The sequence below is a fragment of the Ornithodoros turicata genome, unplaced genomic scaffold, assembly GCF_037126465.1.
Source record: "Ornithodoros turicata isolate Travis unplaced genomic scaffold, ASM3712646v1 Chromosome69, whole genome shotgun sequence".
NCBI lineage: Eukaryota > Metazoa > Arthropoda > Arachnida > Ixodida > Argasidae > Ornithodoros > Ornithodoros turicata.
In genome coordinates, this window is record NW_026999390.1 from 501,950 (window position 1) to 527,653 (window position 25,704).

The 25,704-nt window shown below is 48.2% G+C and overlaps 1 long non-coding RNA gene across 1 annotated transcript; it reads left to right on the top strand.

Annotated features, from left to right (window-relative positions):
• Positions 1-2,979: 2,979 nt before the first annotated feature.
• LOC135374531 (uncharacterized) lies at positions 2,980-24,781 on the top strand. The gene is made up of 6 exons (XR_010416942.1): positions 2,980-3,121; positions 6,689-6,745; positions 9,289-9,339; positions 21,182-21,217; positions 21,865-21,897; positions 24,561-24,781. It is a non-coding gene; the product is annotated as an uncharacterized LOC135374531 (long non-coding RNA).
• Positions 24,782-25,704: the final 923 nt, after the last annotated feature.

Sequence of the window (25,704 nt, forward strand, 5' to 3'; positions counted from 1 at the left end):
CTTTTAATTTTGATTGTAATTATATTGATTAAAAATATATTATTTGATTAAATGTATCATAATGGAATATTAGCTGCTGCGCATGAAGTTACATATTAGAACTATGTAATTAAAACTCCACTATGGTGGTCATGTTAGACTTTTTATAATAATACTTTCAATTTGATAGTAATCGTATTGATTAAAAATATCTTCTTTTATTAAAAATGTGCTACTCCTTCTGCTTAATTGAAAACTTGCGTGATTATCACTAATAAAATACCCCTTCAATGCTATTGCATCAGATTTTTTGGCTGAGTTTTTCTCTTTCACACGGAGTCATAACACAATTCCTGACACTAATGACTTTAATAAACATATTTTCACTTGTACTTTTGTGTATGGCTATCCTTTGCATGTAAATCGCCTACTGCACAACTGCTGTAGCGGGAAAAAAATTGCGATTGAAGTCGACACAGATTGAAAAATGATGAAAGAAGTCGGCCCAGGCTGAAAAATGTGAGCGAGTAAGCGCTCACGCAACCCTCTGGCCACGCTCCGCCCACCGCAGCAGCCCTCCACCCGAGCGCCGCCTGTCGCGCACTGGAAAAAGTCGCAAAAAAATTCGGCGCAGATTGAAAAATGATGAAAGAAGTTGGCCCAGGCTGAAAAATGTGAGAGGGCAAACGCGCACGCAGCCCTCCCCTCGCCGATAAGCGCGCGGACAACGACGGTGTCCCGGACGCTGTGGGGTTCGAACCAGACACCCATGGAGCTAACTGGACACCGGTCTCCCTCGACACCCCCTCGTACTACTTAGTCCACCTGAGATAAGGATTACAAGATAAGGAGCAAAAGTCTGCACCCCTTAAAAGCAACCTAGCTTATTCATTTGTCATGAAAATATCCTCCTGAATATCATATTTGCGATAAAATAAACTGAAAACCAACAAACAGACAAAAAACAGACAAACTTGTGAACAATATACAGAGCCTGTCTCACCTCAGTGGTTTCAGGCTCCGTTGAGGAAGTTACCTGAAAACATGAAAGCAGATACATATGTTAAACATATTACGTAACTGTTCTGTAAAATACGGTCTCTAAGACACTGCTAAGCAAAGTCTATTTTTATCAGCAGTGCACCGCCTAGGTTTAGTGATTCGGTAATTTCCATTTTGTCCTTTTTTTTCTCTGTATCTCTTTTTCTCTCTCTCTCTCTCTCTCTTGCGTGCCGTAAGGTTCCAAGTCGCGCAGATGAGAATTAACCCGCTTACAGAATCGTGAAATCTGTGATAAGCATTTGGGCCGCACGGACTCACACCAAAAGTACTCACACTTTTGCGCCGTTTAGGTGGATGTTCTTTTCCCGGTGTAGACAGGTATCGTGATGGCGTTACGCCTTGTTTCAAACGACACTGAGCTCGGTATCCAGTATACGTTGAAGAGCATCCAACACGTCCTCATCGACTGCCCTCTATACAGTTCGGCAATACTCCAGTTCCAACTGACCCGTATAAACAACAAGCTTCTCAGCCTTGCAGCAACCTTGGGTCCTTGTTCTAACGTTGTGCAGTACCGTCAATGCCTGCGCTCATTCTATCTGTTTCTGACGTCTACCAGCTTGCATGGACTCCTCTGACCTCAGAGATTTTGCCACGAATGGAGAGATGTGATCTTCACAGCACTACATCTCCGCTGACCGGCAGGATGAACTCCATCCTTATCAGTTACGACGCCCCCGCGTGTGTGATATCTCATTTGCGTGTGTCATGTGTGTGCGGGACCGTGTTTGCCTCATCTTTTCCATCGCCATCCCGCTCATATGTTAACCCACATGCACTGAGGTATTGTAGCGCAATTGTTGCGGTGAAACATCTCATCTCATTCATATAGTTGGAAAGCCCAGGAAAAACCTCAGACAGCACAGCCGGGGCATGTAAGAACGCCGTTGGACGTAGCGGCCTGTGGACGTATCAGCCAAAAATGGATGAAAGCACACGTTGGATGTAACTGCTCGTTCGATGTAAAGGAATGATGGATGTACTATCTCGCTTTTGGATGTACCAGCACGATGAATGTAACGGCACGTTGGATGTAATGGCATAGAAACTCTACCTCTTGCGACGGAAACTCTACCTTACCGCCGTCATTCCAGATTAGCGTCAGTAGCCAACACTGATGCGCTGGACACCTTGTGGCCACACCGTCATCATGGCAACCACAAAGAACGGTCGCAGGCATACCTGGGCAGTAATGTCATTACTGTAATGAAATTACAGTAATGACATTACTTTTTCTGGTAATTTGTAACGTAATGCATTGCTTTTGACATTATGTAATTTGTAATGTGATTTAATTACATTTGGGCAGTAATTTTATGACACTACTCATTACTTTTTAAAAAAGAATCGAGTGTGTGTTCTGTGTTGGCACTTGGCAGAAAGAGAATTGCCGACTGACCAGTGAAAATGTTCATATGAACGGTGACGCGTTCAATCGGCACAGAGTAAAATATGTCTTGCTTTTGCAACGTAGTGTTCTCTGTAAATGAATTTCCACATCCTCAATATCGTTACGATTAAACCCGCAGTAATGACTTTGTAACGCCGTTAGTTTTTCGTAGTAACAGTAATGCAATTTCATTACATTTCAATTCCAGTAATGGGCAATGTAATTTAATTAGACTCTAACTAGGGTAATGAGTAACGTAATTTAATTACATTTTTCAAGTAATTTACCCAGATATGGTCACAGGGCACGTGGAGATCCGGGTTGGATCAAAGGAACAAAACACAAATATCACTGCGTGTGTGTGTTTCGCAGCCTCGTTTCCAGGTGGTGGAGCCCCGTGGTGCTACGTACCAGGAAGCGCGATACACGCGCGAGCTCAGCTGCCAGCCCCCCCCCCCCCCCCGTTTTTTTTTCTGACTGTTTTTGTGAACTGCTACCGCATGCTCCACTTGTTGTACTCGGTATTTTCCTACATGTGCATCCACATACGCAAGTGGCGCATATACGTTTTGCGTTGTACATTTTGTAACTCCAATGTCCCAGTTTCTGTTCGTCATTCCGCAGGGTCCGTGTGAGAGATCATCCTGCACATATTCTGCACGCTATTCTTCAAGGTTGACTCTGTAACATGTATGTGTTTTCATATAATATTTCTATATTATGAATTCTGTTGTTGGCTCTACTTCTTTATTAAGGAGCGTAAACGGCGTTTCCTTTTTTGCTCACTGCACTTTGCCCATGTGTGAACTATTTTAGTGAATTGTACGCGATTGTTGCAGATATTGGACGCTTATTCGTGATATTCTTGCATGTGGCTTTTGTGGCGTGCATATGTTGTCATGGGCACATGCATTTTTTTAAAGTCAGAAAAGGAAGTCCAGAACTCTCCAGCATGACGTTGGCCTTCTAAAAGAAACAAAAGCCAATTAGAGCATCGCTGCAGGCAAATAGCCTTTTGGGAGCTGAGGAAAGGTGCAATTGGAGGATGGCACGGTACACTCCAGAGCTGTCCCATAGAACTAACCATACATTTCTAGAGCACTGCACGGGTCCGTGGGCCGAGCCGGGTAAAGCCACTTTTTTGCTGGCCTCGGCCGGGCACGGGTTTGACCATTATGGGCCCTTGCAGGTACATTGCCTGGGCTATAGGTCGGGATCGAGCCTCTGTTACACCACCGTTCAGCCAGTATCAATTTAAGAGTCCGCAACTCTTGGCCGGGCCGGGTAGCCTATAACTTTCTCGAGCTCGTGCCGGGCCTCGGCCAGAAACCTAGAAATTCTTCGGGCTTGGGCCGGACCCGGGACAGGTATGGAGCAGACGGGCGAGGACCGGGCGGGTAAATCAAAGGAAGGCGGGGCTCGCGCCGGGAATGGTACTAGGAACGCGGCTCATGCAGTGCTCTAATCTGTCTACGCATAGCAGGAATAAACAAGGAACATGCATTATCACCCGGGCATCACCAAGTCGGCTTCTGGAGTCAGGCTATCCTTTCCCTTCTTTCTTTGTTTTTTCTTTGCAATAAACCTATATCCCCACCCAGGCATCACCCATCATTTAATAAACTTTCACATCCTGCCCAGGCAACCCGCGAGGAGGCCAGCAGGAGCATGTTCATCTTAATGCACTTCTGGTTATACGATACGGTTGCGCCTTGCAAAAATGGCACTTAAGACAATCGAGAATACATGACTGCGCAAGCCATGTTGTGGACGAGGGTCGATTACCTCTGAATGCAAGGTTAGGCGATGTAGGGGAAGCTTCTATAATTTGTATCACCGCATAAAATGGACCGATGACGTTTTCGCCGAACTGTGCGACTGTAAGCGCTACTGAGCAGTGACAGTCACCATGTAGACGAATGCAATAATAAAGGTAGTATTGGTTGCCGTGGCTTGCTTGGACGTATCTCATCCTGTCCATTGTGCCTTGGGGTAGTGGGCCGCACCTCATGTGGTGAATTTCCCCATTCGTCATCATTAATGTATGTGTTGTTGTTGTTGTTGGATTGCTTGTACACTCTTAAAAATGAACTTCACCGCATAGCCGCTCCTAACCAACCATCATCTCAAATGATATCGTTATCTGCCCTGATTTGTTGAAAACGGGAGGCGTACGCCTTTTCTGTGACAATTATGAACAGCATAAGTGTCACAAAAAAGGTGTACGCCTCCCGTTTTCAACAAATCAAGGCAGATAACTATATCATTCGAGATTATGGTTGGCTAGGAGCGTGCTATGCGGTGAAGTTCATTTTTAAGAGTGTACGCTGTGAGAACGTCGTAGGAATGATATTATGGCTTGTGTAGTCCGGCTTTTGAATCACTCCATGTAATTTGTGTGTGTTTGTATCCTCTGAGGCATTCTGCGTTCTGTGATGCTGCTGTTTACACTCTTGTGTACTGCTGGGAAGTACATGCACTAAGAGTTTTCTGAGGAGCAGTTATTCAGGTACTCAAGCACATTTTCCGTTGGATGGTAAGACATGGGGCTAGTTCACACCTACCGCAACGTCGGACGTGGACGGCACGGCAAATTGCGCCGCAGTCTTACCCCTATTGGTTCACTACGCGTGTCTTTCATTGGACAATGGCACTTTTGCTCTATTTTGCATTGGAACTAGAGTGTGGATTTACTGTCATTATTGCCTTCCAGATGCCATGTAGACATATTGTGCGGGACGTCAGCTGTGTTAAAGTTAGTGGAGCTCAGAGAAAGTGGCCTAATTTGGACCACGACACCTGCAGTGACTGTAGTTGGGCTATGACACGACTAGCTTTGCGTACTGTACACGTGACCTCGCCTCGTATGATTTTTTTTATTTGTGCATGTTTGGTGTACGCTGTACGACAGGAGTTTCAATGAGTGGCTTCATGCGTGATTGTCGGCGGGCCTTTGAGTTGTAATGCTTAAAGAAAAAGAAAAGGAAACAAAGCCTTCCCGTAGAAGGTCCAGGAACGTCAATGTTGAATTCCGGGAGCAGCTTCCTTTATAATACCACTAGGGAAATTAAAAAAAAAAAAAGAGACCTTTTATCGAGAATGCAATGCCGTTACCGAGATATCCGTGGCGGATTTTGTTCTGGTTCGGGCTTAATGGTTTAGGCGTAAATCCCGTTTTCCATTAGGGGTTCCAGTTTAGGCAAATTTACCGGCGGTATTAGTAATAATTTGTTACCACAGGAAAACTTGCCTACATTCGTATTGATGTTCTGGTAGCTATAACGCCGCTGGCCAACCGTTCAGTGTCTGACGAGTACATGTCTATACTCTAAGAAGAAAGGAGTAAAATGGGGATTAATTGCAGCCAGTGGCGTAGCCAGACCTCCAAGGTGGGGGGGGGGGGGCTCTATACGAAAACCCGCCCCACTCCCTCCCCCCGCTGATCCTGGGTGCGACAACACACAATACTTGTGCACACCACTTGTGTGATGTCCAATGAGGTGGTGCCACGAGATTGGAAGGATTTTGAAAAGCTCATACTTTGGAAACCATTCAAGTGTGCCGCTTAGATAGACGCCATGAACTGTAAGAACTTTCGCGATCGTCACACTGGTCCCCCCCCCCCCCCACAGTATATATTATTTTCCCCTCGGGTTTACACGATTTGCGTGGGTCGGTCAGTGGCAGGTAGGGGGGGTTCCGGCCCCCCCTAGCCCGCCCGTGGCTACGCCACTGATTGCAACTTCTAGTCCCCTAGATTGCATTTACTCCCCATTTTAGTCCCCCGATACTGACATTTACACTGCAAATTGTCACTGAACGTCGCAAATGGCCTTCTGAATACAATAGTCTCCGTAAATATGTGCTCTTGGTCGATCTGATGGCCTACGGCTGTATAACTTAGCCAACTTTGCAATTTTGCACCCACACAGAGTAAGAAACAGTTGGCGCTCCTTTCTTAGCAAATTGTGTTCGATGTATGTATGTCGCAAGATTTTATACCACTCGATATATCACGGTTGACGGTTTGATTCAAACGATTTTCATGCATGCACACGAATTACTTACCTGGGACTCTTGGAACAGAACGTGAAATATTCAGTGACATTCATTTACTCCCGAAAGGGACTGTTTTTTGTGGCAATGCATTTAGTGTCCACAAGGAGTATTTTTTCCCCTTAGAGTGTAGTTTAGCATCGGAGATAAAAAGGAGTGGTGTGACAAAAAGATAACTGAGGTGTTGATCTTCCTTTGCAGTGAAGCCTTCTACGATGTTCAAGTACACCTTCTTCTGTCTGTTCGTTTGCCTAATTGGTAAGCGTTGGTTACACGCCCTTATTCTTACAAGTTGTCTCGCGACGTAAACCCACGAATGATCACTGCCATTTTATTGTTACAGAAGTAAGGTACATATACAACGAGTTTTCGATACATCACCCCACTTCATCGTCAATATATCATATTTGTCAAGTTGTTGTTGTTCGTCAATATATCATATTTGACTTTTTTTCTTTCTTTCGATAGCTTCATTTTACAATATTTCTAAATTCGAAACGTACGTGCAGCGACAGTTCCTTTTGCGTCGAAATCTTGGCACATTTTTGTACCTCGAGAACCAAAGTTACCCCCCCCCCCCAGGAAAATGTGATCTGATGTGATTTGAAGTTTCTTTTCTTGTGTGTGTGTGTGTCGGCCACGTTAGTTTCGTGTTGCAATACCGGTATGGGTTTGTTTTAAAGAGGCCTGGACTCGCAACCATTAACGAAAAGAAAGAAGAAAAAAAAGGAACGAAATACGTTACTCAACAGCGAAAACAAACGAGTTCTCGTTCCTCGTTAAAGTTGGCGTCCGTGAGGAATCCGGAATTCTAAAGTTAACGTGATATCCACTTGAAGATGACTTCCAAGAAGAAAACACAAAAAAAGTTTCCCGAAGTCAGTTCGTGTTTTTCATCTGTTTCTTTTTTTTTCTTCATAAAACAGCAAAAACATGGACTTCGAAACCAACTGTCAGCTTCCGATTGAAACAGCGTTTCCCTGCTTCGCCCATTCCGATGACGTAATTGACATTGCAAAACAGAGCCACGAGCTGTCCCGTGCCTACCAGGTCGTTTCGGCATTCTGCCGCGCGGTGCGCAGCGGTCTTGCGCATGCGCTCTACACATGTTTTGAAAAGGCGGATTGACATTGCCGGCGAGATTCCCAATCACTCAGCTGACGGCGTCGCCTGCTGGTTGCAATCGGATACCACCGAAATCGTGAACGGAGATGTTTCTATAGCGACAGTGAGGCATTAGATTGCTGTCGGAAGCCAGACCGTATTTTGTGACGGACAGCCTGCCTTCGTAACCGACTCCAGTGACGTCGGTACGCGCCTTGTTGCCTGAATTCTGCTGGGAGCGCGAAGCCGGGGATGCAATATCAAATTAAAGTCAATTTCTAATATTTCCGACTGGTTCAAAACGAAATATCCCGGCTACATGTATATGAGGCATCCACTATTACGATCGCACCTACAGTTCAACAACGTTTATTTGTCCGGACAACACCTTTGACGGATTACTTTTCCGTTACTAAGGGTGTTTCCGCAACCGTTCCGACAGGGAGGTGATAGCCGGAGTCACTAAATAAGCTACGCTTCAGAGTATCGACACTGAGTTCCAAGAGCGAGCATGCGCCATCTTGTTTCCGCGCCACGCTGCGCACGCGCACAGCTCACGTTAACGCACGATGCCACCTATCGTGCGCGGGTGAAATGTTCCTTTCCTGTACGAGCATCAGTTGACGGCCTTGAGCTCACCTTGACATCTTCTGGACGCTCTGGTTGACAATACATGGATTACCGCGCAACAATCATACACGCTTCTTAATCCCACAGCGAGCATTACGTTAGCCGTTTTACGATCCTCAAATGGGGATGATACCGGTGTGGTGCGGAAACAAGATGGCGGTCCTGCTCTCCCTTAGACCTCAGTGTCGATACTCTGAAGCGGAGCTTATTTAGTGACTCTAGTGAGAGGGAGAGCGCTTTCCCTAAGGGAAGGGCTGGGCTCCGAACTGCAGGTCCCGGGAGCTAAGCTATATAATGGAGCGAGAGCCAAGAGAATGTTTTTTGAGCTCACAAGTGCGCATGAATTTTTTTTTCTCCATTCCTTTTTTTTTTTAATTTCCAGAGCTCCCGGTGGCGGGGGAGCACTTCTTTTCGTTTATCCTTCACAGGCGGGAGCTCGCCTCGAGAAGGCTTTGTGTGTTTCAGTCTGCCAAATTATTAAATCAACTTCTTTTCATTTTAAGTGATGTTTCACATTGGATTTACTTCGAGATGCATTTGGTGGCCCAAATGTCCGGTTATTTTCCAAGCGATCCGGGTAAAGCCTCGCGTCGTCCGCTCCGGGTTCATGGCTTTCACAAATGCATGGAATGTCCTTAGAACAGCTTTAGCACAGTAAGGAAGACCACAAGGTGGTTTTATGAGGTCAGTGACGTGATTATCCGGAACCCTACTAGCTCTTTTCAACTGGCTCCGAACACTACGTGCGAAGCGTAGGGACGGTGGAACCATTTCAGAAGGCATCCACACTGAAGCTGAAAGGAACGGAGGGGGGGGGGGGGTAGAAAAGTATCGTATTCATCATTTTTGTAAGGAAATACATTACGAGGTACATATTTGAGACAAGTAGCTAAGTCTCTACTTCATCCCTAATAAAACTAAACGATTTACCCAGGCCAGTAGCGTACCAGCCTGCCCTGAAACGCACTACAAGTGCCTGCTTTCAGTATATTTTTTGTACTCACTAGCACATCTATTCGCTCGTGTGAACATTCTGCACACTCCCCATTAACCTTTTTTTTTTCTAGTTCTGGAAGTCCTGGTTGGCGCACAGGAAGGAGGACTCGCACAGATCGTAGGTACGCTGCGCGTTCGTTGCAATCCTCATAACTTCACCCTGTTGCAAAACAGATACCGCTACAGCATTTTCGTGTTAACGTCATTCGGGTCTCGAATGACATTATTTACGAAGCTTGCGCCCCACGACATTTGCTAATGATATTAAACGCCATGATGTCCGCCCACGCACTAAGTATGATATAAGCTATGCTGCTTTTAAAAACTGAACCCCTGTTACACATGCTGAAAATGCATGTGCTGTAGGGGACACGGCTGTTTAAAATCAGCACTTCGTGGTTTATCTCATCTCAAATCTCCAGGTGTTGCGAGACTATTTCTTTCGAGTGATAAACACTTGCAGCACGTGGTCCACCTTCAAATACAATATCGGCACAACACTTTTAAACGCAGCAGGGGTAACATGGGCCGCGGAACTACACTGTTGAAACAGAACTTCACCACATAGAACGCTCCTGGCCAACCATCATTTCCGAGCGATATCACTCTGTGTCCTGATTTGTTCAAAACAGGGGGGAGGCGCCTATCTGTGACAAGCATAATGTATCCCAGATAGGCCCCTCCTCCCATTTTCAACAAATCAATACACAGAGTGAGAGATTCGTCCCTCGTTAATATCTACACTTTCGTCCTTAGCAAAAAAATTGTCCATGAAGTGAGTCGTTCATAATATCCAACCAGACAGCATTAATTGTGAAAAAAAAAAATCCGGTTATCAGCGTATGCTTGTGCATGTACATCGTGGAAGTCGTAATTGCTGGAATATCCGCAAATTTAATTGCTTGAGGCTCATCCTCGTTGTCTTGGAAGAATTGCAGCGCTGTTTGCAGCCCTTCCCGAGCCATTGCTGCTGTGACAAGAGGCTTAGCACTGCCCGCATTGTCACAGAAAACGTCCAACTAGTTTTAGGAACTCTCGTCGGATGCCGGTTGCTCCATCGTCTCCGGAATTGCGTCGTCAGTCAGCTCCTTTTCGGTGTCCGTTTCGTCGAAAATGCTCAGGTGCTCGGCTTCAGCGTCCGGGTCCACTATTACGTCATAGCTATTAAGTCATCATGCCCGTTCCAGAATCATCCCCCGCATGACATCCCAGGCATAGCACTCTCTGCGAAAACCGTTGCCACGAATGATAGGATTATCGCTTCTGATTCCAAGAGAAAGGGAAGCGTACGACTTTTTCTGTCAATAGGCGATTTCAGATCCCTTGTGCTCCGCACGGGGGCCCTCCGTCGCCCAAGTCACGCGCATCGCGCAATGCATCGTGGGAAATGGTTTACATTCATGCTCGTCTGCCTGTTGCTCGAAGGTGCGGGAGGTGAAGGAGAGAGAAAACCGAAACGGTTTGCGCTCTTCTTCTTCTCTCTGACTCATGAAAACTAAATCCCAAGGTGCAGCGGGCTATTTCGCAACACGGCGCTCTCTGGTGGGCCATTCATGCAATTTCTGAAATCGTCTATTTGAATACATGATAACTGACACAAAAAGACGTGCGCCTACCCCCTGTCTCTCTCCTCGAATCAGAAGCGATAACCCTATCATTCGTGGCAATGGTTGGCGCAGAGCGTGCTAAGCAGTGAAGTTGAGTTTTTAGGGTGCACTCAAACTTATAAAAGGAGGATTCTACCCTCTTAAAAACGAACTTCGCCGCATAGCACACTCGTAGTCAACCATAATCTCGAATGATATCGTTATCTGCCCTCATTTGTTGAAAACGAGCGTGCTATGCGGTGAAGTTCATTTTTAAGAGTGTAGAAGAAAGGCGTGTCACCCCCTATCAGGGGCGGATCTAGTGGGGGGGGGGGGTCAGGATGTCCTGACCCCCTCTTCAATTACTGTCTTCACATAGTGTTTAATTGACCTCGATTGCGTACCTACAGTGCTGGGCAAGGCTGGACCCCGCTCTCAGAACAATCCTGGATCCGCCCCTGCCCCCTGTTCTCTCCAAAGGTTGCCGTCATGGGAAGGTGTCCCTAATAGCTAAGCAAGGATACATAAGGTTCTATGGGATCGTAAAAGGGTCTCCTCACCTAACCTTGGTCAGTCTCGACGGGTGCGTATTCTACATGAACTGACCCACTCCCCAACGTGTGAAATACGTAGAAGGGTCTCCTCATCTTACCTTGGTCAGTCTCGACGGGTGCGTATTCTACATGAACTGACCCACTCCCCAACGTGTGAAATACGTAGAAGGGTCTCCTCATCTTACCTTGGTCAGTCTCGACGGGTGCGTATTCTACATGAACTGACCCACTCCCCAACGTGTGAAATACGTAGAAGGGTCTCCTCACCTTACCTTGGTCAGTCTCGACGGGTGCGTATTCTACATGAACTGACCCACTCCCCAACGTGTGAAATACGTAGAAGGGTCTCCTCATCTTACCTTGGTCAGTCTCGACGGGTGCGTATTCTACATGAACTGACCCACTCCCCAACGTGTGAAATACGTAGAAGGGTCTCCTCATCTTACCTTGGTCAGTCTCGACGGGTGCGTATTCTACATGAACTGACCCACTCCCCAACGTGTGAAATACGTAGAAGGGTCTCCTCACCTTACCTTGGTCAGTCTCGACGGGTGCGTATTCTACATGAACTGACCCACTCCCCAACGTGTGAAATACGTAGAAGGGTCTCCTCATCTTACCTTGGTCAGTCTCGACGGGTGCGTATTCTACATGAACTGACCCACTCCCCAACGTGTGAAATACGTAGAAGGGTCTCCTCATCTTACCTTGGTCAGTCTCGACGGGTGCGTATTCTACATGAACTGACCCACTCCCCAACGTGTGAAATACGTAGAAGGGTCTCCTCATCTTACCTTGGTCAGTCTCGACGGGTGCGTATTCTACATGAACTGACCCACTCCCCAACGTGTGAAATACGTAGAAGGGTCTCCTCACCTTACCTTGGTCAGTCTCGACGGGTGCGTATTCTACATGAACTGACCCACTCCCCAACGTGTGAAATACGTAGAAGGGTCTCCTCACCTTACCTTGGTCAGTCTCGACGGGTGCGTATTCTACATGAACTGACCCACTCCCCAACGTGTGAAATACGTAGAAGGGTCTCCTCATCTTACCTTGGTCAGTCTCGACGGGTGCGTATTCTACATGAACTGACCCACTCCCCAACGTGTGAAATACGTAGAAGGGTCTCCTCATCTTACCTTGGTCAGTCTCGACGGGTGCGTATTCTACATGAACTGACCCACTCCCCAACGTGTGAAATACGTAGAAGGGTCTCCTCACCTTACCTTGGTCAGTCTCGACGGGTGCGTATTCTACATGAACTGACCCACTCCCCAACGTGTGAAATACGTAGAAGGGTCTCCTCATCTTACCTTGGTCAGTCTCGACGGGTGCGTATTCTACATGAACTGACCCACTCCCCAACGTGTGAAATACGTAGAAGGGTCTCCTCACCTTACCTTGGTCAGTCTCGACGGGTGCGTATTCTACATGAACTGACCCACTCCCCAACGTGTGAAATACGTAGAAGGGTCTCCTCACCTTACCTTGGTCAGTCTCGACGGGTGCGTATTCTACATGAACTGACCCACTCCCCAACGTGTGAAATACGTAGAAGGGTCTCCTCATCTTACCTTGGTCAGTCTCGACGGGTGCGTATTCTACATGAACTGACCCACTCCCCAACGTGTGAAATACGTAGAAGGGTCTCCTCATCTTACCTTGGTCAGTCTCGACGGGTGCGTATTCTACATGAACTGACCCACTCCCCAACGTGTGAAATACGTAGAAGGGTCTCCTCATCTTACCTTGGTCAGTCTCGACGGGTGCGTATTCTACATGAACTGACCCACTCCCCAACGTGTGAAATACGTAGAAGGGTCTCCTCACCTTACCTTGGTCAGTCTCGACGGGTGCGTATTCTACATGAACTGACCCACTCCCCAACGTGTGAAATACGTAGAAGGGTCTCCTCATCTTACCTTGGTCAGTCTCGACGGGTGCGTATTCTACATGAACTGACCCACTCCCCAACGTGTGAAATACGTAGAAGGGTCTCCTCATCTTACCTTGGTCAGTCTCGACGGGTGCGTATTCTACATGAACTGACCCACTCCCCAACGTGTGAAATACGTAGAAGGGTCTCCTCACCTGACCTTGGTCAGTCTCGACGGGTGCGTATTCTACATGAACTGACCCACTCCCCAACGTGTGAAATACGTAGAAGGGTCTCCTCACCTTACCTTGGTCAGTCTCGACGGGTGCGTATTCTACATGAACTGACCCACTCCCCAACGTGTGAAATACGTAGAAGGGTCTCCTCACCTTACCTTGGTCAGTCTCGACGGGTGCGTATTCTACATGAACTGACCCACTCCCCAACGTGTGAAATACGTAGAAGGGTCTCCTCACCTAACCTTGGTCAGTCTCGACGGGTGCGTATTCTACATGAACTGACCCACTCCCCAACGTGTGAAATACGTAGAAGGGTCTCCTCATCTTACCTTGGTCAGTCTCGACGGGTGCGTATTCTACATGAACTGACCCACTCCCCAACGTGTGAAATACGTAGAAGGGTCTCCTCACCTTACCTTGGTCAGTCTCGACGGGTGCGTATTCTACATGAACTGACCCACTCCCCAACGTGTGAAATACGTAGAAGGGTCTCCTCACCTTACCTTGGTCAGTCTCGACGGGTGCGTATTCTACATGAACTGACCCACTCCCCAACGTGTGAAATACGTAGAAGGGTCTCCTCATCTTACCTTGGTCAGTCTCGACGGGTGCGTATTCTACAAGAACTGACCCACTCCCCAACGTGTGAAATACGTAGAAGGGTCTCCTCATCTTACCTTGGTCAGTCTCGACGGGTGCGTATTCTACATGAACTGACCCACTCCCCAACGTGTGAAATACGTAGAAGGGTCTCCTCATCTTACCTTGGTCAGTCTCGACGGGTGCGTATTCTACATGAACTGACCCACTCCCCAACGTGTGAAATACGTAGAAGGGTCTCCTCATCTTACCCTGGTCAGTCTCGACGGGTGCGTATTCTACATGAACTGACCCACTCCCCAACGTGTGAAATACGTAGAAGGGTCTCCTCACCTTACCTTGGTCAGTCTCGACGGGTGCGTATTCTACATGAACTGACCCACTCCCCAACGTGTGAAATACGTAGAAGGGTCTCCTCATCTTACCTTGGTCAGTCTCGACGGGTGCGTATTCTACAAGAACTGACCCACTCCCCAACGTGTGAAATACGTAGAAGGGTCTCCTCATCTTACCTTGGTCAGTCTCGACGGGTGCGTATTCTACATGAACTGACCCACTCCCCAACGTGTGAAATACGTAGAAGGGTCTCCTCATCTTACCCTGGTCAGTCTCGACGGGTGCGTATTGTACATGAACTGACCCACTCCCCAACGTGTGAAATACGTAGAAGGGTCTCCTCATCTTACCCTGGTCAGTCTCGACGGGTGCGTATTCTACATGAACTGACCCACTCCCCAACGTGTGAAATACGTAGAAGGGTCTCCCCATCTTACCTTGGTCAGTCTCGACGGGTGCGTATTCTACATGAACTGACCCACTCCCCAACGTGTGAAATACGTAGAAGGGTCTCCTCATCTTACCTTGGTCAGTCTCGACGGGTGCGTATTCTACATGAACTGACCCACTCCCCAACGTGTGAAATACGTAGAAGGGTCTCCTCACGTTACCTTGGTCAGTCTCGACGGGTGCGTATTCTACATGAACTGACCCACTCCCCAACGTGTGAAATACGTAGAAGGGTCTCCTCACGTTACCTTGGTCAGTCTCGACGGGTGCGTATTCTACATGAACTGACCCACTCCCCAACGTGTGAAATACGTAGAAGGGTCTCCTCATCTTACCTTGGTCAGTCTCGACGGGTGCGTATTCTACATGAACTGACCCACTCCCCAACGTGTGAAATACGTAGAAGGGTCTCCTCATCTTACCTTGGTCAGTCTCGACGGGTGCGTATTCTACATGAACTGACCCACTCCCCAACGTGTGAAATACGTAGAAGGGTCTCCTCACGTTACCTTGGTCAGTCTCGACGGGTGCGTATTCTACATGAACTGACCCACTACCCAACGTGTGAAATACGTAGAAGGGTCTCCTCACGTTACCTTGGTCAGTCTCGACGGGTGCGTATTCTACATGAACTGACCCACTCCCCAACGTGTGAAATACGTAGAAGGGTCTCCTCACGTTACCTTGGTCAGTCTCGACGGGTGCGTATTCTACATGAACTGACCCACTCCCCAACGTGTGAAATACGTAGAAGGGTCTCCTCACGTTACCTTGGTCAGTCTCGACGGGTGCGTATTCTACATGAACTGACCCACTCCCCAACGTGTGAAATACGTAGAAGGGTCTCCTCATCTTACCTTGGTCAGTCTCGACGGGTGCGTATTCTACATGAACTGACCCACTCCCCAACGTGTGAAATACGTAGAAGGGTCTCCTCACGTTACCTTGGTCAGTCTCGACGGGTGCGTATTCTACATGAACTGACCCACTCCCCAACGTGTGAAATACGTAGAAGGGTCTCCTCATCTTACCTTGGTCAGTCTCGACGGGTGCGTATTCTACATGAACTGACCCACTCCCCAACGTGTGAAATACGTAGAAGGGTCTCCTCACGTTACCTTGGTCAGTCTCGACGGGTGCGTATTCTACATGAACTGACCCACTCCCCAACGTGTGAAATACGTAGAAGGGTCTCCTCACCTTACCTTGGTCAGTCTCGACGGGTGCGTATTCTACATGGTTCGCCGAATGGACCCAGTTTAAAAAAACCCACCCGGCTTTTTTTGGGTCCACCCGGGCTGAAAAACCCAATAAAGCCCACACGCGGGTGAAATACAGAAACGAAGGGAAAAAAAGAAAAGAAGGAAAAGGGACGACTGCTTCGGAGGTTACTTTACCGTAAATTCTACAGCGGCAAACAATTATTTCTTCCAGAAACATGAAAAATAGGCGGAGGACGGCTGTTGCGTGTCATATGCAGCGGTTCGAAAAAAAAATCCCAGAACCCGAAAAACCCACCCGAAAAACCCGAAAAAACCCACTGGGGCGGGCTTTTTAAAAAAAAACGGGTTTTTCCGAACCCTGACATGAACTGACCCCCTCCCCAACGTGTGAAATACGTAGAAGGGTCTCCTCACGTTACCTTGGTCAGTCTCGACGGGTGCGTATTCTACATGAACTGACCCACTCCCCAACGTGTGAAATACGTAGAAGGGTCTCCTCACGTTACCTTGGTCAGTCTCGACGGGTGCGTATTCTACATGAACTGACCCACTCCCCAACGTGTGAAATACGTAGAAGGGTCTCCTCACCTTACCTTGGTCAGTCTCGACGGGTGCGTATTCTACATGAACTGACCCCCTCCCCAACGTGTGAAATACGTAGAAGGGTCTCCTCACCTAACCTTGATCAGGGGGGTAACGTTGGGTAGACGAGCTGTCTGCCTGCCCACCTTGGTCAGTCTTGACGGCTGCATATTCTACATGACCTGACCCACTCCCCAACGTGTGAAATACGTAGAAGGGTCTCCTCACCTAACCTTGATCAGGGGGGTAACGTTGGGTAGACGAGCTGTCTGCCTGCCCACCTTGGTCAGTCTTGACGGCTGCATAATCTACATGACCTGACCCACTCCCCAACGTGTGAAATACGTAGAAGGGTCTCCTCACCTAACCTTGATCAGGGGGGTAACGTTGGGTAGACGAGCTGTCTGCCTGCCCACCTTGGTCAGTCTTGACGGCTGCATATTCTACATGACCTGACCCACTCCCCAACGTGTGAAATACGTAGAAGGGTCTCCTCACCTAACCTTGATCAGGGGGGTAACGTTGGGTAGACGAGCTGTCTGCCTGCCCACCTTGGTCAGTCTTGACGGCTGCATATTCTACATGACCTGACCCACTCCCCAACGTGTGAAATACGTAGAAGGGTCTCCTCACCTAACCTTGATCAGGGGGGTAACGTTGGGTAGACGAGCTGTCTGCCTGCCCACCTTGGTCAGTCTTGACGGCTGCATATTCTACATGACCTGACCCACTCCCCAACGTGTGAAATACGTAGAAGGGTCTCCTCACCTAACCTTGATCAGGGGGGTAACGTTGGGTAGACGAGCTGTCTGCCTGCCCACCTTGGTCAGTCTTGACGGCTGCATATTCTACATGACCTGACCCACTCCCCAACGTGTGAAATACGTAGAAGGGTCTCCTCACCTAACCTTGATCAGGGGGGTAACGTTGGGTAGACGAGCTGTCTGCCTGCCCACCTTGGTCAGTCTTGACGGCTGCATATTCTACATGACCTGACCCACTCCCCAACGTGTGAAATACGTAGAAGGGTCTCCTCACCTAACCTTGATCAGGGGGGTAACGTTGGGTAGACGAGCTGTCTGCCTGCCCACCTTGGTCAGTCTTGACGGCTGCATATTCTACATGACCTGACCCACTCCCCAACGTGTGAAATACGTAGAAGGGTCTCCTCACCTAACCTTGATCAGGGGGGTAACGTTGGGTAGACGAGCTGTCTGCCTGCCCACCTTGGTCAGTCTTGACGGCTGCATATTCTACATGACCTGACCCACTCCCCAACGTGTGAAATACGTAGAAGGGTCTCCTCACCTAACCTTGATCAGGGGGGTAACGTTGGGTAGACGAGCTGTCTGCCTGCCCACCTTGGTCAGTCTTGACGGCTGCATAATCTACATGACCTGACCCACTCCCCAACGTGTGAAATACGTAGAAGGGTCTCCTCACCTAACCTTGATCAGGGGGGTAACGTTGGGTAGACGAGCTGTCTGCCTGCCCACCTTGGTCAGTCTTGACGGCTGCATATTCTACATGACCTGACCCACTCCCCAACGTGTGAAATACGTAGAAGGGTCTCCTCACCTAACCTTGATCAGGGGGGTAACGTTGGGTAGACGAGCTGTCTGCCTGCCCACCTTGGTCAGTCTTGACGGCTGCATATTCTACATGACCTGACCCACTCCCCAACGTGTGAAATACGTAGAAGGGTCTCCTCACCTAACCTTGATCAGGGGGGTAACGTTGGGTAGACGAGCTGTCTGCCTGCCCACCTTGGTCAGTCTTGACGGCTGCATATTCTACATGACCTGACCCACTCCCCAACGTGTGGAATACGTAGAAGGCTCTCCGCACCTAACCTTGGTCTGTCTCAACGGGTGCATATTCTACAAGTGAAAGGCTCACTGAGGCCTCCCTGTGCGTGACGTAGGGCGCAGGCCTTCGGCTATCTCAGAGGTGTTGTATAGAGGAACTGGACGTTATTTGTATAGTGACCTCACGGCAGCGAAAGCTCTACGCAAAGTTGGGACAGCTTTGTGTTTACCTTTAGCTTAGGCCGGGGCCAGCAAGAACAAAACGGAGTCACGTCACCACTTGGGTGCGTCGTGAAAAAAAAAAAAAAAAAGAAAACACGGTGCAAAGTCAGCCCGTGCTTAGTCTGCAAAGGGGTATAGCCTGCATTTAGGGTGCAACATTCCCATGTGCGAGCGAGAAAACCCATTTGATAGCCATCGTGCTAGTGCAGTAGAATCACTCGTGTGTGTGCTTAGCATTGCTAGTGTGCCAGTTAGAGGAGAGGGAAAATATGGGAAGGCGGCCGAGGCTAGCAGATGACCTTATGTGCACGTACCTCTGGACAGGAGATGCAGAAGATTGACCATCTTGCTTTTTTTTCTTCTACTCAGTGTATGAAGCTAGGAACCCAGTATCTGTGGTGCGTGCTCCTGGTTATTCTGTCGGAGCAAGTCGTTCTGCTTGTACTAACTATTTGCTAAGACATATGTTTCCCCGTGCCGTGATAGTGCGTACACTGTTAAAACAGAACTTCACCACATAGCATGCTCCTAGCCAACCATCATACCGAATTATCATACCGAATCATATCATTCTGTGTCATGATTTGCTCAAAACAGGGGGGAGTCGCCTATCTGGGACAAGATAATCTGTCCCAGATAGGCGCCTCCTCCAATTTTCAACAAATCAATGCATAGAATGATATAATTAGGAATGATGGTTGGCTAGGAGCGTGCCATGTGGTGAAGTTCTGTTATAGTGGTGTGTAACAGTGTACACTCTTAAAAATGAACTTCACCGCATAGCGCGCTCCTAGCCAACCATAATCTCGAATGATGTCGTTATCTGCACTGATTTGTTGAAAACTGGAGGCGTACGCCTTTTTATGACACTTATGCTGTTCATAATTGTCACAAAAAACGCGTACGCCCACCGTTTTCAACAAATCAGGGCAGATAAAGATATCATTCGAGATGATGGTTGGCTAGGAGCGTGCTATGCGGTGAAGTTCATTTCTAAGAGTGTATAGTGGTGTCTCGCGATAGCTGAACAGCAGAAAGGTGTGTAGTAAAGTACAAACAGGCATTCACTCCATAGCTTGAAGACAACCACCATTCTGAATGATATTCTATCTCCCCATATGTCGAAAACAGGAGGAGGGGCCTATCTGGAGCATGCATAATGTTTCCCAGATATGCGCCTCCTGCTGGGTTACCTTCAGTGCCATGGCGAGAGTTTGTACCGGGTGTAACGGTCGACGTTCCGGGCATTCATAAAAAGAGGGAATGTAGCCCCGTGGTCGCTAGAACGGCGGCTGAGAACCTCATAACTGACGTCTACCACTCACATACTCTGGTATTCACTGATGGCTCTATTGACAATCGTACCAAAAGTGCCACGTGTGCCTTCCACATCCCGTCAGTGAACGTGTCCTGGCAAGGGAGATCATCGCGTTACCCGATATCCTCCACGACTGCTGAGCTACTGGCTCTCCTGCATGCAGCTGCTGCGGTCCAGGTACGAGGGTTTGCCAGAGCAGTCCTACTCACAGACTCGAGAAGCGCTCTATGGGACGTGATGAACCCCATGTGTGACAACATCTTAGCGTGAAGCATCAGAAGATCGTGCGCCCAACATAAACAAGCTGGAGGCGATATCGCCTTCCAATGGATACCGTCCCACGTCGGTGTCGGCGGCAACGAAAGGGCGGACCAGCTGGCGTCCTCTGCACACCTGGGCTGCAGCAATGTTTTACCAACTCCGGACGACGCGGACAGGCAGATGTCTGTCCAGCTCCTTCTTGAACTGCGCCACCCTGGAATACGGGACATCATGCATCATAATCGCCCTCGTCTTCCCATGAAAAATCTTCCTCGAAGCGTCCAGACCATGCTCCATAGGCTCCGCAATGTGCGACGTTCACCAATTCTCAGCTGTTCAAGATAGGCTCTATGGGTGACGCCTGCTGTGGCCACTGTCAACAACCCGAAACAATCGAACACATCCTGCGAGACTGCCGAGCATACCATTCTGCGCGCGAAAGATATCTCCCTCGCTCCACCTCGGGCTCGCTAGCAGACATCCTCTACCCCGCTGGTTCTTCTGCCGAACGTTCCGCCAAAGCAAGAAACCTCATTCTCTTCCTGCTGAAGACAGGCCTTGCTGATCGACCCATCTAATACTCTACTCTCCCCGATGAACGCGTGCACCTCACCGCATCCCCATCCTTCAACCTCCTCTATCCTCCATCCGTCCTTCCTTCCTTTGTGTTTTGTTTTGCTATGCGTTTTCTTTTTTTTGGCTATAGTCGTGACGACGCCCACTTCTGTGTGGCCAACAACGGCGAGCCTATCCTGCCATCACCCCCCCCCCTCTCTGTTTTAACAGTGCACGGTGTAGGATTGTAGAAACATATAGTATCGTCAAGAGTAACAGTTATATGCACAACGAGTTTCTTACATGCACTGTCATGTGTCGACAGTAAAACAGAAGTATTCCTCGTTTCAGGGGGATTTGACGGTCCATTAGACAAAAGCACACAAGGTAACTACTGCTTTTCTTGCTTTTAATTTTGTAACTTTAGTGCTTTGAGACCTCCTTACGCAATAAAGGGATAGGCCTAAAAATCCTAAACCAAGACGGCGGTTGAAGTTTGGTAAGGCAATTTCAGTTGGTATTCCTTGAATACCGCCAATGAAAAATGTGTAGCCTACATGTACAGCTCGCATGAGAGTTAACCATTCCGCACCCTGGTGGCACTTAGTAGAAATAATGACGGAGAGTGTTTGTTTGTATTTACAGTTAGATGGGCGGCCCTCGTTATGAAGGCTTGTTACAGTTAGCTTTGACGAGAGACGTACATATCTACACTCTTAGAAATGAACTTCAACGCATAGCACGCTCCTAGCCAACCACCATCTCTAATGATATCGTGAAAACGGGAGGCGTGCGTCTTTTTGCGACTTTTATGCGGGCGCCTCCTGTTTTTAACAAATCGAGTCAAATAACGATATCATTCGAGATGATGGTTGGCTAAGAGCTTGCTATGCGGGGAAGTTCTGTTTTAACAGTGCACGGTATAGGATTGTAGAAACATATAGTATCATCAAGAGTAACAGTTATATCCACAACGAGTTTCTTACATGCACTTTCAAGTGGCGACAGTAAAACAGACGTATTCCTCGTTTCAGCGGCCATCGATAAACAGTTAAAGGAGCAGAAAGGTAACTAGTGCTTTTCTTGCTTTTAATTTCGTAACTTTTGTGCTTTGAGACCTCCGTACGCAATAAAGGGATAGGCCTTAAAACCCTAAACCAAGAAGGCGGTTGAAGTTTCGTAAGGCAATTTCAGTTGGTATTCCTTGAATACCGCCAATGAAAATGTGTACCCTACATGTACAGCTCGCATGAGAGTTAACCGTTCCGGAAACGGGTGGAGCTTAGTAGAAATAATGGCGGAGAGTGTTTGTTTGTATTTACAGTTAGAGGGGCGGCCCTCGTTATGAAGGCGTTGCTACAGTTAGCTTTGACGAGAGCCGTACATATTTACACTCCTAGAAATGAACTTCACCGCATAGCACGCTCCTAGCCAACCACCGTCTCTAATGATATCGTGAAAACGGGAGGCGTACGTCTTTTTGTGACACTTATGCTGTCCATAATTGTAACAAAAGAGGCGGACGCCTCCTGTTTTTAACAAATCGAGTCAGGTAACGATATCATTCGAGATGATGGTTGGCTAAGAGCCTGCTGTGCGGTGAAGTTCGTTTTTAATGGTGTACTCTACACTGTGAAAACATAACTTCACCACATACCACGCTCCTAGCCAACCATCATTCCGAATGATATCATTCTGTGTATTGATTTGTTGAAAATGAGAGGAGGCGCCTATCTGGGACAGATTATCTTGTCCCAGATAGGCGCCTCCCACCTGTTTTGAACAAATCATGGCACAGAATGATATCATTCGGTATGATGGTTGGTTAGGAGCGTGCTATGTGGTGAAGTTCTGTTTTAACAGTGTACGTGCATGTGTAGTTAGCATCGCTTTTGCACTCTCAGAACAGAACTTCACCGCACAGCACGCCAACCACTGCCACGAGTGATAGGGTTATCGCTTCTGATTTGAAGAGAGAGAGGGGCGCACGCACAGTTGTAGCAATTATCATATATCCAACTTGTCACAAATAGGAGTACCCCCCTCGCTCTTGGAATCAGAAGCGGTAACTCTATCACTCATGACAGTGGTTGGTCTCTTAGTCTCTTTCTGCAGGAGGCGGCTCTTGCTCAACGACCCATTTAACACTTTGCTCTCCACGACTAACCCATGCACCCTCTACGCATCTCCACCCTGCATCCTCTATCCTCCATTCGTCTTTCTTTTCTTTTTTTCTTTTTTGTTTTTTCTACAGTCGTGACTACGCCCACTTCTGTGTGGCCAACAACGGTGAGCCGATCCCCCCCCCCTCCCCTATTCTGTTCTGAGAGTGACCTCTGTGAGACCGACGACGGCGAGCTCATTCAGCACTACCACCATCTGAGGGAGTGGGGTATGCGACTCAGGGGAAAAACGAAACAGAAACCCAGGAGCATGTCTAAGTTCTTTTTCAATATCACGGCGCGTTCAAAGTGTCTTAGCATAGGAAAAACACACACACACGCAATTTCGACGTGTCAGAGCTTGATGATGACGCTGGTTAGGGTCAGGTCGCTCGAGGGTAGCGGAGGAATCACTATCTAGCTTAATGTGCTGCTGAATGAGCACTCTCAAAATTGATGTCCCCGTACGTCTGCGTCCTCCGGGTAGTTCTCGACTCCCTACGCACTTTATTATTATTACAAGAAATTGCGAAGAGGATGAGGATCACCTGACCCCACCTGCGCTCACCTTCGTGAATAAGCAGATATCGAGCTCGTGGATAGCTGCTCGTTCGTGTTGCATTAAACACTTGTTCTCTCAATTGGAGTCATCCTTTCCTAGATTTTGGTGCCGAAACACGGGATCGAACCAGGGATCCCGGGTTCGATCCCGGGTTTTGGGATGCCTAGTTCAGCTGGCAGTTAAGCTTCAGCTAGTTTACGCTGGCAAAATACGTTCATCTCTTGGCTTTATATCGACGGGAATATGTCGGCAAGCGGTAAAACGACATGTAAAAAATTCACATGACCTCAAAATGACGTTTTCTCTGACGTGTGACCAGGACAATATGGCGGTTTTACAACAAGCTGCTCAAGCACGCTTGAGGGTAGTTTACAAAAATGGCGGATTTATGTCACCTCTGTGGATGGAGGAAAGAATGCTAGCAGACGACGCCAAAGTATCATAGATGATCTCTCCCGATTGGTGGCGTTGGGTGAAACCGACGCCTAGGGTGCCTGAATACTAGCTCCCTCCCACGGTGTAGGCTGGAGTCACCCTTTGTAGAAGCGAATGGCGCCAAGCCGCGTATTGACTACAACGCTTACCATGCATGAATGCTATGCACTGATTTTTTCAAACCTCCTTTGCTACACATTTACTCAGCTCTAAAATGCACTGCGTCACTAAGCGTATCGCTACACCTTCGTGAGCGTACCGCAAGCTGTGCGTTGGAGTCAATATGGCGGAAATTCGTAGCAGACGACGCGGTTGTCTTCATCCTATGCAGAGGGAGCTAGTATTGAGGCACCCTACAGGCGCCTAAACGAGCACCCTAAACAGGCACCCTACACGGCCACCCCTCGGAGACCATAATGGTACGGCTCCTCCGCGCGCGACACCGCCGATAGGGGACAGCTGGATGGGCCCACTGGGTGGAGATTTCAGACAAGTATATTGCAAGCAGTACATTGCCTCTGTATTCTGGAGCATTGTTTTCTTTTTTACATGCTAACTTACATCCATGAAGCTTCCTTAGACGAAGTTAACAAGAGTCTGGAGGAGGCCTTTGGACGTTAAGGAAGGAAGGTCATCGCACAATGAACAACGAAATGAAAGTGTATTCAAGAATAGACGTTCGACGAGGCCTTCAACATCATGGAGAATTGTACTTCGTTTACCGTCGAAGCGCTGTAATCGCTGAGGCAATCCGCCTCAATCGTCCAGTTAAAATAAATACGACGTGAGTGCTGTCGCGATATTTTGTATGTTTATATGCGTGTTTGCTCTTTTTCAACCGTTTTCGTCTTCTACAGCCTGAATATTCGTATAGTATTAACTAATTTATCAACAGTAAGCATATATTAGAATGTAATCCTTCACGCTCCCTTTGTTCTGCTTTTCTGCGCTCCTCCTTCTTCCCTTCGTTAATGGCTTCGTGTAACTGTTGCACATCTGCGGGGGCGACACCCTCGCCCCTCGTTGTTTTGTATGTGTTTGTCTTAAAATAAAGTGGCGTCACAGTGATACCAGCGCTCGGGTCCATCCTCTGGGCATATATAAGCGGCAGCCTGGTCCACTGTAGGCAGTTCGTCTTCAGGAAACTGTCTTGGTTGTTAGTTACTCCGTTGCCTCGTCCCTCTTCCCGCCTTGTGTGAGAACTTTGTTCTTCCCTCGGCTGTGGGAGACGTGGACAAGGGACAAGCTCCCCTTCCCGCTGTGGAAAACTAAAAGCCGGAAAGAAGTGCAAAGAACCAGAAAGAAGTGCAAAGTTTCCTTGGAATCTGCAACTGCTATCGCCGTTTCATAAAAGATTTTGCGCGCTTAGCCCGACCATTAACCGACCTCACAGGGAAGGGCGTAACCTTTGTATGGACAGCTGAGTGTGATGCCGCAACACTGAAGCGACGCCATGTGTCGGAACCAGTGTTGTGCCGTTTCGTTCCAGGCAAGCCGACAGAGATACGCACGGACGCGTGCGATTGCGGAATTGGTGCTGTCCTCGTGCAAAGAGATGGACACGAAGAACGTGTGGTTGCTTACGCCAGTCGCCGCCTCAACAGAGCGGAATGCAACTACACTCTTAAAAATGAACTTCACCGCATAGCACGCTCCTAGCCAACCATCATCTGGAATGATTTCGTTATCTGATCTGATTCGCTGAAAACGGGGGG